Raw genomic sequence first — 3,488 nt, forward strand, 5'->3', positions numbered from 1 at the left:
AAATAGAGAGAGTAAGCTATCCTGGTTTCAAAAATACCAAAATTAGTAAAAATGGGACAAAAGAACTTACCTAATTAGGCCTTGAAAGTTTCTTTTCTCTCTCCTAAGGTTTCCATGTGTTTTAGATTGAAGATTACATAAAATAAGATGATTTCTTTTATCATCTTTATAATTAATTTAAGTATTTTGCTATTTTCAATTTAGTCCTTGCCCTTTTTCTATAATTCCATGGATGAGTCACCAAGAAAAATCTACATACCTTTCTTAATGGTCTAATTACCATATAAGGATCTCTAGTTTTGAATTCCATAGCTATTGATCCTCTTAGCTACTAGAATTTAACTTTCACATTTTATGCGATTTAGTCCTTCTCGTAATTACGCACTAAATAGATAAAATTTTAGTGTCAAAATTTTCACATGTTAGGTCTATCATATTACAGACCATATGATAAAATAAAAATAAAATATATTTTGGGTTAGATTTGTGGTCCCAAAACCACTATTCTGAATTTACTGAAAAATGGCTGTTACAACTTCAAACGGATGTGGTGGCTGAGCTGCAAAATTATTAGCACTATTAGCGATAAACTGTTTTAACATAGAGGAAATAGATGATAGCTCAGCTGATAACGAAGTGAGGGCGTCAACTTTATGAAATTCGGCTACACGTCTTCCTGAAGCTATTCGATTTGTTGGCCATTGATAGTTACTACTCGCGATCCTCTTGATGATCTCATAAGCCTCATTATAAGACTTAGACAAAATTGCACCATTCGCGGAAGCATCTACCATCAATCTTGTATGTGCACTGAGACCATTATAGAATGTCTCCAACTGGATACAGTAAGGAATCCCATGAAGAGGACACTTACGAAGTAACTCCTTAAATCGTTCTCAAGCCTCATACAAAGACTCGTCATCCAATTGTTGGGAAGTTGTGATCTTGTTCCTCAACTTAGCGTTTTTGCTAGGTGGGAAATACTTAACCAAAAATCTCTCTACTAAATCTTGCCATGTAGATTTGGAATTTGGTGGCAATGAATTGAGCCATGCTTGTGCTCGATCTCACAACGAGTACGGAAACAACTTCAACCTCAATGCATCTTCAGTCACACCGGCTATCTTGAATGAATCACTCACCTCCATAAACAATCAAAGGTGGAGATGTGGATCTTCCGTGGGCATATCACTAAATTGGCTTACTGTTTGGAGTATTTGAAACATCACTGGTTTCAATTCAAATTGGGTTGCCTCAATATCTAACCTTGTAATTCCTGAATTTAACTCACTGAAAAGTGGCACAGCATATTGTTTGATGCATTGATCCCTATTATCAGCAATGAGGATGGGATTTCGTACACGATCGGCTTCATTACCTTGGTCTTGATTCTGAATTCCTAGGTTCATCTTGACTTGTCTTTTAGCTGTTTGTTTGTGTCTTCTTTATCTTAAAGTTTGCTCAATTTTAGGGTCTATAGGGAGTAAATCGATAATCCGATCTATGCTCATAAACACCTGAAAAAAAATCACAAAATTAAAAATATTAAGTTAGTAATGTTAGAAATAAACCAAATTAGAAGTAAATAATTTCACAAAAAAATGACTATGACAACAGTTAACAATCCTCAGCAACGGTGCCAAAAACTTGTAACACATAGGTTTCTGCAAGTGTACACAGTCTTTATCAAGTAATAAGTAAGTATCGAGTTATCATCTCTACAGGGATTGTATTTGTGGTAAATCACTTAATTGTAAAATTATACTAACAACTTGGTAAATAAAAACACAATATGGTTGAGAAGTGATGATTAAAATTAAATATATTAAACTAAATGCAATGATCCCTAATGCAAAATATCCTAAGTATGCAAACTATATGAATGAAATAGATTTTAGCAAAATTAAACACAATTTGCAACAATTATAACATAAATAAACAAGGACAATTACTTTAATTAAACTCAATTTATTCTCAACATGTTTAATAACATTCAGAAAAACATTCCATGCCAACTCGATCTTTCATGAATTTGGAAACCACATTAGGCCCTTTCAGAATCCTTTACTTAGTAAATACGCATTTTACTAATCCTTATTTACTAAGGGTTGCTTAGCATTCGTGTGAGGTAACAGGGACGTGTTAGTTTTGAAACAGTTTAGTCACACAAATCTAAAAACTATGGAAATAACAGAGCTCTGTTAGAGTTGTTATGTAACCTGCAATTTAATCGGGTTAGGATTTAAATTGAGCATGCACATTTCAATTATGCGTCCACTAGCCGTCATCTGGCTAGGATCACTCAGCTAATTCAGGTGCATTTCAATCACATATGAGCGAAATACAGACTTGATTTTAATTGAAAACATGATCGATTGAGGCACAAACATTATAAGCATGAATTAAATAAATATTATTTAATCAAAGAAATCATCCTAGCTTAAATAAAATTAAGCTAACATTGTTGTAAACAAGAACAAAGAACACATAGCTAAAATTTTCAAATTAAATTAAAGAAAAGAAAGGATAAACCCAAATCAAAGTTGCTGTCACTGAAGACTCTGACCGACAAGGCTCATTCGCTTTACTCCTTTGCTGATGGCTCTCCAAGGTGGCTGATTAAGAGTTCTTTAAGAGGCTTAATTTCTAAAATCTCTATGAAGAGATGATGCTAGGCATGGGGAATGGAAAATGCTAAAGAGAATTGAGAGAGAAAAGAGAATGATGATGGATGAGGGATGAATTATGAGGGATCAAATGAGGTCTTATTATAGGTGAAGAGAGGAGGGTAGTTTGCTAAAAATAGAGAGGTTTAGTCTCTTCAAGCTTTTCCAATGAGTGGTCGGCCATGCTTACTAGATTTTGAGTTAAATTTTGCTTGATTTTTAAGTAATTTAAATGCCATAACAACTCCGGACTTAGACTCAGTCAAATGTAAATCTTCAGGCAAATCTCTAATTTCTTCAACATTGCAAGGACCTTGTATAATTAAACCAAAAAGTGGTTTATGTGGATAGCCATGTGTAGCTGAATTTGGGTTGACTTGATCTTCAATTTGGACGGGTTTTTTGTAATCCAACAAAGCTATCAAACCTGTCCAAAATAAATAGATAAATTAAAGGATCAAAGAACAAAATTTATCTAATTTAAATAATTAATTAAAACTCAAATTATTAATGAAATATTTTAAAATAAATTATTAAATATATTTTATTATTTTATTATTTAATTTAATCATGGCCAATTTTATGTCTTAAAATATAATATGTTCAAACAAATCTAAAATAAGCCATTTTATGCATGAAAACTATATAATAAAACATAAAATCACATTTTAATAATTTCTATGTCCTAATTTCATATTTTCACATATTTCATTAATTTATTAAACAATTACCTAATTTTAACAACAATTTAAGTACAAATGTGATAAATTACATAGGAAAAATCCTATATATTTTTCAGTTTACAACAACCAATCGGTAAAT

At 31.9% G+C, this 3,488-nt stretch overlaps 1 non-coding gene across 1 annotated transcript; it reads left to right on the forward strand.

Moving 5' to 3' along the window:
• Positions 1-852: 852 nt before the first annotated feature.
• LOC128282690 (small nucleolar RNA R71) lies at positions 853-959 on the forward strand. The gene has a single exon (XR_008273044.1). It is a non-coding gene; the product is annotated as a small nucleolar RNA R71 (small nucleolar RNA).
• Positions 960-3,488: the final 2,529 nt, after the last annotated feature.

Source organism: Gossypium arboreum, chromosome 10 (assembly GCF_025698485.1).
Source record: "Gossypium arboreum isolate Shixiya-1 chromosome 10, ASM2569848v2, whole genome shotgun sequence".
Lineage (NCBI taxonomy): Eukaryota > Viridiplantae > Streptophyta > Magnoliopsida > Malvales > Malvaceae > Gossypium > Gossypium arboreum.